Here is a 12,645-nt window from a genome sequence, read left to right as displayed (position 1 = left end):
AGCTCCAAATTCTGCTTCCCATTGTTTTCAATCAGGGCACTGATAAGAGAAGCGTCTAGCTAGATTTTGCTGTGGATTCTGTGCACGGAGTAGCCCCAGCGTGCCCAAGGCTAGTCAATGAAAATGTTCGTTCTTGTACCGTGTTAGCCAGTGGGTTGGAAATCTAAAAAAACAAAAAAAACTTGAGAGTCTTCAGTAGTTGATACCTTTTTAATGGCTAACTCATAATGATGACAGATTACGACGTTTCGGACCTCTACGGTCCTTTATCAAAGTAAATTTAAAACATTTCTGAAGGAGCATATTTATATACAGAGGAGGCACATAGGGTGTTAGAATTCCAGGAGGAAGGGGGGGTTGTTAGTAATTGGTAGAGACAATGTAAACACTTACAGGTCCTTATCAGTTCACACGTTCCTGTAAAGAGACATGAAACTCTGTGACACATTCAATCCACACTCTAGTGTCTGAAGCAGGGTCATGAATTTACACTCATGAATGCGTCGTTCTCTCTTTGATCTGAAATTCCCTCTCAAAACCAAAATTTTCATGTGATCAGTGATATTATGATATTATATATTATGATCCTCATTGCAGAAATGTTTTGATACGGGAAGGTCCATTCTTCGTTCTCTAATTGTATGGCGATGTGAGTTCATCCGCATTCTAAGCTGCTGTCCGGTCTCTCCAACATACAGATTATCAGTGGAACATTTGATGCACATTATTAAATACACTACATTGGGTGTGCTACAGGGGAACGTACCTCAGATTTGATATTCCCTGTTAGAGTTTGGTATCTTTATCCTGTCAGTCATTAGTATGTGCGGGCAGGTTTTGCAACGATGCTGACCGCATGGAAATGATCCTGTGTTAGTTGGGGGTGTCAGTGAGCTACTGACAACCATATTCCTGAGGTTAGGTGGCTGTCTGTAGCACAGGAGAGGGGGATCTGGAAATATGGATGTTAGACGGTTGTCTTTTTGTAGTAATGGATGTAGTTTGCATGTGATACCTCTTAGTGTCTCCAGGTGGGGGTTATATGTGACGACCAGGGGCACCCGATTGTTTTCCTTTTTGGTATTGTATCTTAATAACTAGGCTAGTCAGTGAGTAAACCTGTGGCAGAAATTTTTAGCTCTGCTGTACAGGGCCACAATTTGGAGAGGAATCTGAGGCAGAAAACAGCCTTAAACATGTCATCACAGTATATTATAAGAAACCTCATGCAGAATACTTCTCACAAAATCAGCTTTGCAACAACTAAACAAGTAAATTTCTAAACATTTCCATGAGACAAGTAGACAACGTGAGTATATGGATCTATGGAGTCTTGTACGCGCCTTGAATATTTGCAGGCTCCCTGTCCATCAGGTCTTTATCTGACTGCAAAGAGCAACTGTGCTCTTTAAAGGTTCTTCGGCTGAAAATGTCAGTACAATCTTTCCCTTGATCAATAGTTCTATATTCTCACTTTTTGGCTTCTTCTTCTGTACATTCGTTTCTGTGCAGTTTATCTTTTCCATGAATATACCGGTTTTATCTTCTATCGTAGCTTCCAAGTATACTAAACCCCATACGTGACTTAGTTTACTGTGAATAATCCATTTGCTTTGTTGTTGGTGCCACAACTATCCTTTTTATCTGAGATACTTGTTATATAGTCAAGATTTATATTGGGTAACGGTGCGAGAATAAATATAAAAATAATGAAACCGATTTATATTAAAGGGGTTTATGTTTTCAGCAAATACAACTTATTCTTTCTATAACAAAAAGGTATTTTATAACAGATTTTGTATCAATTTTTCAGGGTTTTCAAGATCACTAGATCGCTACTTGCCATCATACAGTGGGAACCTTTAATAAGTATTTCCTGTAGATGGGTCACATCTCAATCCCATAGATGCTCAACTTTCTTAAAAGACACACAGTGATGTCATAGTACAGGGATAATACACACAGTGATGTCACAGTACAGGATAATACACACAGTGATGTCACAGTACAGGATAATACACACAGTAATGTCACAGTACAGAGATAATACACACAGTGATGTCACAGTACAGAGATAATACACACAGTGATGTCACAGTACAGGATAATACACACAGTGATGTCACAGTACAGGATAATACACACAGTGATGTCACAGTACAGAGATAATACACACAGTGATGTCACAGTACAGAGATAATACACACAGTGATGTCACAGTACAGAATAATACACACAGTGATGTCACAGTACAGAGATAATACACACAGTGATGTCACAGTACAGGATAATACACACAGCGATGTCACAGTACAGAGATAATACACACAGTGATGTCACAGTACAGGATAATACACACAGTGATGTCACAATACAGAGATAATACACACAGTGATGTCACAGTACAGAGATAATACACACAGTGATGTCACAGTACAGAGATAATACACACAGTGATGTCACAGTACAGGATAATACACACAGTGATGTCACAGTACAGGATAATACACACAGTGATGTCACAGTACAGGATAATACACACAGTGATGTCACAGTACAGGATAATACACACAGTGATGTCACAGTACAGGATAATACACACAGTGATGTCACAATACAGAGATAATACACACAGTGATGTCACAGTACAGAGATAATACACACAGTGATGTCACAGTACAGGATAATACACACAGTGATGTCACAGTACAGGATAATACACACAGTGATGTCACAGTACAGAGATAATACACACAGTGATGTCACAGTACATGATAATACACACAGTGATGTCACAGTACAGGATAATACACACAGTGATGTCACAGTACAGAGATAATACACACAGTGATGTCACAGTACAGGATAATACACACAGTGATGTCACAGTACAGGATAATACACACAGTGATGTCACAGTACAGGATAATACACACAGTGATGTCACAGTACAGGATAATACACACAGTGATGTCACAGTACAGGATAATACACACAGTGATGTCACAGTACAGGATAATACACACAGTGATGTCACAGTACAGGATAATACACACAGTGATGTCACAGTACAGGATAATACACACAGTGATGTCACAGTACAGGGATAATACACACAGTGATGTCACAGTACAGGATAATACACACAGTGATGTCACAGTACAGGATAATACACACAGTGATGTCACAGTACAGGATAATACACACAGTGATGTCACAGTACAGAGATAATACACACAGTGATGTCACAGTACAGGATAATACACACAGTGATGTCACAGTACAGGATAATACACACAGTGATGTCACAGTACAGAGATCATACACACAGTGATGTCACAGTACAGGATAATACACACAGTGATGTCACAGTACAGAGATAATACACACAGTGATGTCACAGTACAGAGATAATACACACAGTGATGTCACAGTACAGGGATAATACACACAGTGATGTCACAGTACAGAGATAATACACACAGTGATGTCACAGTACAGGATAATACACACAGTGATGTCACAATACAGAGATAATACACACAGTGATGTCACAGTACAGAGATAATACACACAGTGATGTCACAGTACAGGATAATACACACAGTGATGTCACAGTACAGGATAATACACACAGTGATGTTACAGTACAGAGATAATACACACAGTGATGTCACAGTACAGGATAATACACACAGTGATGTCACAGTACAGGATAATACACACAGTGATGTCACAATACAGAGATAATACACACAGTGATGTCACAGTACAGAGATAATACACACAGTGATGTCACAGTACAGAGATAATACACACAGTGATGACACAGTACAGAGATAATACACACAGTGATGTCACAGTACAGGATAATACACACAGTGATGTCACAGTACAGGATAATACACACAGTGATGTCACAGTACAGGATAATACACACAGTAATGTCACAGTACAGGATAATACACACAGTGATGTCACAGTACAGGATAATACACACAGTGATGTCACAGTACAGGATAATACACACAGTGATGTCACAGTACAGAGATAATACACACAGTGATGTCACAGTACAGGATAATACACACAGTGATGTCACAGTACAGGATAATACACACAGTGATGTCACAGTACAGGATAATACACACAGTGATGTCACAGTACAGAGATAATACACACAGTGATGTCACAGTACAGGATAATACACACAGTGATGTCACAGTACAGGATAATACACACAGTGATGTCACAGTACAGAGATCATACACACAGTGATGTCACAGTACAGGATAATACACACAGTGATGTCACAGTACAGAGATAATACACACAGTGATGTCACAGTACAGGGATAATACACACAGTGATGTCACAGTACAGAGATAATGCACACAGTGATGTCACAGTACAGGATAATACACACAGTGATGTCACAATACAGAGATAATACACACAGTGATGTCACAGTACAGAGATAATACACACAGTGATGTCACAGTACAGGATAATACACACAGTGATGTCACAGTACAGGATAATACACACAGTGATGTCACAGTACAGAGATAATACACACAGTGATGTCACAGTACAGGATAATACACACAGTGATGTCACAGTACAGGATAATACACACAGTGATGTCACAATACAGAGATAATACACACAGTGATGTCACAGTACAGAGATAATACACACAGTGATGTCACAGTACAGAGATAATACACACAGTGATGTCACAGTACAGAGATAATACACACAGTGATGTCACAGTACAGGATAATACACACAGTGATGTCACAGTACAGAGATAATACACACAGTGATGTCACAGTACAGAGATAATACACACAGTGATGTCACAGTACAGGATAATACACACAGTGATGTCACAGTACAGGATAATACACACAGTAATGTCACAGTACAGGGATAATACACACAGTGATGTCACAGTACAGGGATAATACACACAGTGATGTCACAGTACAGGATAATACACACAGTGATGTCACAGTACAGGATAATACACACAGTGATGTCACAGTACAGGATAATACACACAGTAATGTCACAGTACAGGGATAATACACACAGTGATGTCACAGTACAGGATAATACACACAGTGATGTCACAGTACAGGATAATACACACAGTGATGTCACAGTACAGGATAATACACACAGTGATGTCACAGTACAGGATAATACACACAGTGATGTCACAGTACAGGATAATACACACAGTGATGTCACAGTACAGGATAATACACACAGTGATGTCACAGTACAGGATAATACACACAGTGATGTCACAGTACAGAGATAATACACACAGTGATGTCACAGTACAGGGATAATACACACAGTGATGTCACAGTACAGGATAATACACACAGTGATGTCACAGTACAGAGATAATACACACAGTGATGTCACAGTACAGAGATAATACACACAGTGATGTCACAGTACAGAGATAATACACACAGTGATGTCACAGTACAAGGGTAATACACACAGTGATGTCACAGTACAGGATAATACACACAGTGATGTCACAGTACAGGGATAATACACACAGTGATGTCACAGTACAAGGGTAATACACACAGTGATGTCACAGTACAGGATAATACACACAGTGATGTCACAGTACAGGATAATACACACAGTGATGTCACAGTACAGGATAATACACACAGTGATGTCACAGTACAGGATAATACACACAGTGATGTCACAGTACAGGGATAATACACACAGTGATGTCACAGTACAGGATAATACACACAGTGATGTCACAGTACAGGATAATACACACAGTGATGTCACAGTACAAGGGTAATACACACACTATTCTATTTTCGTTCATTTTGATAACCCCACAGTCCCTATTGAGATAAATGGGAACATTTTCAACGTCCATCAAAATGTATTTGCATCCAAGTGATGGCCATTAACATTGGATAAGTTGGTTGGGTCAAAAACAAGACCAATGAAATTCATTGCTAAAAATGGATGCAAAGCGAAAGAGGCTCAGCATCAAAAACTAACAAGGGGCAGATACAAAACAGCAAATAAATTATGCCTGACGAAGGGACCTGAGAAGTCCTGAAAGCTAGTAATCTGTCATCATTTTAGTTAGCCATTAAAAAAGATATCAACTACTGAAGACTCTCAATTGTTTATATTTCAAAACAGCAAATATAAATGGACAGATGTGTGAAAAACAGACACAGAAGAAAGTCTAAGTGGCTACATAGCAGCTCCTCTGCCTAATCTGTCACTAACACCTCATGCCTACAATGAAGGCTCCCAATACAAGAATAGATCTCAAAAACTTAAGAGCTGGTGTAAAAGGTTTACAATGAATAACCTTTACATGCTAATAGCCCTTTAAATGATACAATGTTGCAATATCACACATATTCTGTATAATAATATATATTTCTGTTCCCAGAAAAGAAAGCCGCTCGTTACTTATCAATAAGTCGTTTTCTTTTCGTTTGACTTGTAACACAAATTGAAATGTTGGGACAATGGCTCAATTTTCCGCACAGTGATTGACAATTTTTGCTAAAGGTTCTAAAGAAGAAAAGTCATTTAAACCACATTTTGGAATCACAAAGTTTCATACATAGGAGCGACGATTTAGGGGTTTTTTTATGGTTCTTTTGTTCAAAACAAAATGATGATTCCGTATTGTTGTGTTTTCCTCCAATTTCTCAAACTGATCCATCAAATGTAAATGCCGTAAATTTCGCAAAAAAATTCTCATCTATTTTTGCAATCTCTCGTCTGTTTTCAAAATCTCAAATTGTCTCTGGCTGTCTTTTAACATCTCTTACAAATATACAAATTTAAAAAAATATTATTCAGTGGACGAGCATGAGTAGAGACCCCAACCAAAATTGGTGTAAAAAGATGGCACTGCAGAAATAATGGGGTTGTCATATAGAAATAGAAAAAAATTGGACGGTCAGTTTAAAGGAATTGTCTACATAACAATCAGTAATATAACGAATCCTTTAGTGCAGTTTGGGACATTTGACTATAAATGCTAAGAAGTACCACGGGGCATAAAAGCATCTTGTATGACGATGTCCAAAAAAAGGTACTTTATAGCTTGGTTGGAGGTTTCCAGTAATGAAAAACCCCGGAGGTTTAGGTACATTGTTACAGATCTGTTAGTAGTTTTGACCCTTCAAAATTGCTTACAATCCTAGATAGGTAAGGTGTAAACTCATTAAAAGATACCAGGGTCACTGGCACTATGAGTACGAGAAAGGAATTTCAGGCCTGGATCACAGTTGTCCTCTGGGTGTTCCATTATTGTGGAGTCTCCTTGACTTATTGGGTGTTGCAGTGCATTGAGTGTTCCTCAACCGCTCTCCTCTACCCTATTGTCCACTCAAGCCTCTATCCAGGAGACTTCTAAAGTAATACAGAAAGAGATCCAAGAGAGGGAGAAGTCTGTGATGGGACAGGAGGGACTGGCCTACAGTGTCAGCTGCACAGTATAGGTCTCAGAGGAGCACAGAGTGGTAGTCATTTGTGACCTTGTTAAAATGTCTTCGGAGGAGTGGTCGGCTCGGAAAGGTCAATTATAGCCAGTTAAAGAGTGAATTGGATGAGAGATGGGAGGATAGTTGAAGATATACATGTTCGTCAAGGAGTTTTGACGCAAACATGAGTTGGGGCGACAGCTAGATAGAGAGGATGGGTCAAAAGATGACTTCTTAAAGGGGTTGTTCCATACTGCTAGCTTATGTGGATTTAAGACTTTTTCTAAATAAATTGCTTCATCAACAAACTGCTTTGTTTGGCTACTATATGAGATGGTCTTATCTTCCTGCCCCAGACAAGTGATGTAGCTCCCTGCTCTCAGTAGGGGAGGGGAGCTGAGTGCTCAGAGCAGCTTGTATTTCTGAGCTCTTTATCTCCCTCTTCCAGATATCAGTTTGCTAATTGAATTTTGCTGATAAGGGCTGAGAAAGGGAGTCTCTTACCTCTGTATGTAAACACAGACCTAAAACAGAGTTTATTGCAAGATAACTCTTGATCCTATAGCATGTAAATTTGGGATTCTCATCACCTATCAAATCCAGCTCTATATCTCATCAGCTTTATGTTGTGCATCTTCCAGTGATACTGTACTAATTTACTTACAACCATTCCTCATTACTGACTGCAAACATGTATCTCTGAATAGAGATAACAGAGCAAGTGAGACCCCGCCCACCAATGTACCGAGAAAACCAGGAAGTGAACAGAGCACACAGTGTGCAAGTTGGTGAAGAGGCGAGTTTGGAATACCCCTTTAAGGATGAACATGATGGTAGACGTTTAAAGGAAGACCAATGGTTAGAGATAGGTTGAAGATGGGGCCACACGGTGGCTCAGTGGTTTGCAGCCTTGCAGCGCTGGAGCCCTGGTGTTCAAATCCCACCAAGGGCATAAAACCATCTGCAAGGAGTTTGTATGTTCTCCCTGTGTTTGCATGGATTTCCATCCCATATTCCAAAAAAAAAAAAAAGACATAATGATAGGGAAAAATGTACATTGTGAGCTCTATGTGGGGCTCACAATCTACATTTATAAAAAAAAAAAAAAAAAAAAAAAAAAGAGATAGGTTGAAGATGAGACATAGGGCTAGGAAAAAAACATTCTAAGGTTGGGGATGAGGTATGATTGAAACTAATGGAAAGTAGGGTTTGGGAGCTTTTTATATTTAATATTGTGGAGGCAGGTTATGGAGGTTTCCGTACAGTTGAAGAAAGTTGTAGGGAATAGAGATGAGCGAACACTAAAATGTTCGAGGTTCGAAATTCGATTCGAACAGCCGCTCACTGTTCGAGTGTTCGAATGGGTTTCGAACCCCATTATAGTCTATGGGGAACATAAACTCGTTAAGGGGGAAACCCAAATTCGTGTCTGGAGGGTCACCAAGTCCACTATGACACCCCAGGAAATGATACCAACACCCTGGAATGACACTGGGACAGCAGGGGAAGCATGTCTGGGGCATAAAAGTCACTTTATTTCATGGAAATCCCTGTCAGTTTGCGATTTTCGCAAGCTAACTTTTCCCCATAGAAATGCATTGGCCAGTGCTGATTGGCCAGAGTACGGAACTCGACCAATCAGCGCTGGCTCTGCTGGAGGAGGCGGAGTCTAAGATCGCTCCACACCAGTCTCCATTCAGGTCCGACCTTAGACTCCGCCTCCTCCGGCAGAGCCAGCGCTGATTGGCCGAAGGCTGGCCAATGCATTCCTATGCGAATGCAGAGACTTAGCAGTGCTGAGTCAGTTTTGCTCAACTACACATCTGATGCACACTCGGCACTGCTACATCAGATGTAGCAATCTGATGTAGCAGAGCCGAGGGTGCACTAGAACCCCTGTGCAAACTCAGTTCACGCTAATAGAATGCATAGGCCAGCGCTGATTGGCCAATGCATTCTATTAGCCCGATGAAGTAGAGCTGAATGTGTGTGCTAAGCACACACATTCAGCACTGCTTCATCACGCCAATACAATGCATTAGCCAGTGCTGATTGGCCAGAGTACGGAATTCGGCCAATCAGCGCTGGCTCTGCTGGAGGAGGCGGAGTCTAAGGTCGGACCTGAATGGAGACTGGTGTGGAGCGATCTTAGACTCCGCCTCCTCCAGCAGAGCCAGTGCTGATTGGCCGAATTCCGTACTCTGGCCAATCAGCGCTGGCCAATGCATTCTATTAGCCCGATGAAGTAGAGCTGAATGTGTGTGCTTAGCACACACATTCAGCTCTACTTCATTGGGCTAATAGAATGCATTGGCCAATCAGCGCTGGCCAATGCATTCTATTAGCTTGATGAAGCAGAGTGTGCACAAGGGTTCAAGCGCACCCTCGGCTCTGATGTAGCAGAGCCGAGGGTGCACAAGGGTTCAAGTGCACCCTCGGCTCTCCTACATCAGAGCCGAGGGTGCGCTTGAACCCTTGTGCAGCCTCGGCTCTGCTACATCAGAGCCGAGGGTGCGCTTGAACCCTTGTGCACACTCTGCTTCATCAAGCTAATAGAATGCATTGGCCAGCACTGATTGGCCAGAGTACGGAATTCGGCCAATCAGCGCTGGCCAATGCATCCCTATGGGAAAAAGTTTATCTCACAAAAATCACAATTACACACCCGATAGAGCCCCAAAAAGTTATTTTTAATAACATTCCCCCCTAAATAAAGGTTATCCCTAGCTATCCCTGCCTGTACAGCTATCCCTGTCTCATAGTCACAAAGTTCACATTCTCATATGGCCCGGATTTGAAATCCACTATTCGTCTAAAATGGAGGTCACCTGATTTCGGCAGCCAATGACTTTTTCCAATTTTTTTCAATGCCCCCAGTGTCGTAGTTCCTGTCCCACCTCCCCTGCGCTGTTATTGGTGCAAAAAAGGCGCCAGGGAAGGTGGGAGGGGAATCGAATTTTGGCGCACTTTACCACGCGGTGTTCGATTCGATTCGAACATGGCGAACACCCTGATATCCAATCGAACATGTGTTCGATAGAACACTGTTCGCTCATCTCTAGTAGGGAACGTATGTTGAATCTTTCTCTGACATAGTCAATCTTGACTTAGAAATATAATACATCATCATCTGAGGAGATGTCAAAGGAGGCACCAAGGGATGGAGTGGAGTGAAGATGTTTTACCGAGCTGAGTGCAGACTTAAGATTGAGATCGGCTTTCTTCTATGTGATAAATTCTTTCTTCAAGTCACTTTTTCTCCCTCAACCTTCTCCAACCTTCGAAGCTTGCCTTATTTAGCTGTCTTGTTGGTATTCCAGGGATGTCTACTCAGTTTTTGTGGTGGAAGTGAATGGGAGACTGAGATGTGAGAAATAACGGTGATATATATAGAATAGTATATATAGTATTTCACTCCTCAGCTACTCTATACAGCACCAGAGTGACCAAACCTTCTGACTCCCCTTCAGTAGAAATGTATCTACCTTTATTTCAGCTCAATATCATAGTCCTGGGCAAACCATTTCTAAACTAGGAATCCATATGTTTTGTTTCTTGGCATTAGTCTAAGATAGTGATCGGATCCCGATCACTGATCGAGCAAATTTCACAATCGCGATCGGGATCGGCTGGAAAATGATCGGAAATCAAATTTTAAAATCGATCCTGAAATCTTAAGATCGTCTCAATCCTAGTCTAAGATGTTACATGAAACTGTTTTATTAACTCTATATTATGTGTTCGTCTATTGCACTTCGCCGGCCTTGGGACAGTTTTACTGTGCAGTGTATTTATGAATTTTAAGGCCAGAAAATCCCTCATGCTTGTCCCCATTTCTTTATCATCCTTGCAGAACACATTTTAATATTTGAGGCAAATTGATAGCAAATTTTATGCTGCCATCTTTTAAGGATGAAGAGTGGGATGAATCAAGCTATGCGACATTATTATCCTGCTGAGATTTTTAGTAGAGGCCCTATTAATTCTGCGGGTTTTATACCAGGGTGATGAAGCCGAGACACTATTTGTATTTGTTTGTAATATACCAGATATATTGTATCTTGCACATCTAGGCAGCTTTTTTTTCATTATCATTAATTTTATTCCAGAAGTTTGTGGTCAGTTGATTAATAAACTGAAGAATTATATTCCACGAGTGTAAGACTTCTTATTCTGCGAAAACCTATCACAAGATTCATCTGCTAAGGAATGTTATTTTTGTTCCTTTACATTCCATCGCTCCCGTCATGTGTATCCAGTTTACTTATTAAAAGTGGACCATAAATATGAAATTTCATGTGGCCATTAGATGTACTACCGATTGATCCAACTATAGAGTATGACTACCGATTGATCCAACTATAGAGTATGACTACCGATTGCTCCAACTATAGAGTATGACTACCGATTGCTCCAACTATAGAGTATGACTACCGATTGATCCAACTATAGAGTATGACTACCGATTGATCCAACTATAGAGTATGACTACCGATTGCTCCAACTATAGAGTATGACTACCGATTGATCCAACTATAGAGTATGACTACCGATTGCTCCAACTATAGAGTATGACTACCGATTGATCCAACTATAGAGTATGACTACCGATTGATCCAACTATAGAGTATGACTACCGATTGATCCAACTATAGAATATGCTTGACTAAACCAAGCCATACACGGGCGGTGGGCGGTGGGACAAGACTATGTTTTCCATTATCTGCTCTTAAACACCTTCTCCCTCCTTCTCTTAACATTTGTAGCCGGGGACAGTAAACAGAACCTCATAGACATGGGAGGATTGCCTAATCTCATCAATGCCCATGGACTGGGACAGGTTTTACCTTGTATATAGACAGAATAAGACCTGCTGCCCATAGGCAAATACTGTCTGAAAAATCTGGACCATATATTGCCTGCATTACCAGCACTGAATATGGTCTGGGGACTGTGACTCCTCGTATCCTAGTGGTCTGTCTATAGGATGGGACAGTAGAGTCACTTGAAGGCACCATAGTAAAAGAAGTTTTGGTTTCTGGTTTCATATTCAGTCCAAGAAATGTGAGATATATACAGTCCATATTTTCCAGACAGTATTTGCCTGTGTACAGGATAACTAAAGCCAACAAAA

The 12,645-nt window shown here is 40.7% G+C and overlaps 1 protein-coding gene and 1 long non-coding RNA gene across 15 annotated transcripts in view; one reads left to right on the top strand and one right to left on the bottom strand.

Moving 5' to 3' along the window:
* NRXN1 (neurexin 1) overlaps positions 1–12,645 on the bottom strand; it is a 1,231,735-nt gene that overhangs the window by 740,930 nt on the left and 478,160 nt on the right. The window lies entirely within an intron of this gene.
* LOC142197002 (uncharacterized) overlaps positions 4,376–12,645 on the top strand; it is a 503,961-nt gene continuing 495,691 nt past the window's right edge. The window contains exon 1 of the long non-coding RNA XR_012715287.1: positions 4,376–4,397. This is a non-coding gene — a long non-coding RNA (uncharacterized LOC142197002). The remainder of the gene's footprint in view (positions 4,398–12,645) is intronic.

Source organism: Leptodactylus fuscus, chromosome 3 (genome assembly GCF_031893055.1).
Source record: "Leptodactylus fuscus isolate aLepFus1 chromosome 3, aLepFus1.hap2, whole genome shotgun sequence".
Lineage (NCBI taxonomy): Eukaryota > Metazoa > Chordata > Amphibia > Anura > Leptodactylidae > Leptodactylus > Leptodactylus fuscus.
The sequence above is the reverse complement of the archived record's forward strand: the minus strand, read 5'-3'. Positions and strand labels throughout refer to the sequence as shown.